The 286-nt window shown below is 38.8% G+C and overlaps 1 protein-coding gene across 1 annotated transcript in view; it reads left to right on the top strand.

Moving 5' to 3' along the window:
* The window catches only part of LOC119592269 (ionotropic receptor 21a-like), a gene marked incomplete in the record, with an annotated part of 7,977 nt that overhangs the window by 4,322 nt on the left and 3,369 nt on the right, over nucleotides 1-286 (top strand).

Raw genomic sequence — 286 nt, forward strand, 5'->3', positions numbered from 1 at the left:
GCACACACACACATATTTAGTCAGCTTAGAAAGTACAGTAAATAGTAAAGTACAGGAAATCAAACCCTAAATGAAGATCTGACTGAAGTGTCTCAGTTCAGTTTAGTTCCGTTCGCTTGATTTAGTCCAGAACCCCTTTCTTCGGTCTGGCTGGCTGCATAAACCACAGCTCTCTCATCTGATCAACCTACGTGACTGAGAGAGTCTTGGTATCATTGATTTCACTTTATATAGATCATTGGAACAGATTTTTTTTTTTTGGTGGGAGAGGAGTATATGAATTGTA

The sequence above is a fragment of the Penaeus monodon genome, chromosome 30 (assembly GCF_015228065.2).
Source record: "Penaeus monodon isolate SGIC_2016 chromosome 30, NSTDA_Pmon_1, whole genome shotgun sequence".
NCBI lineage: Eukaryota > Metazoa > Arthropoda > Malacostraca > Decapoda > Penaeidae > Penaeus > Penaeus monodon.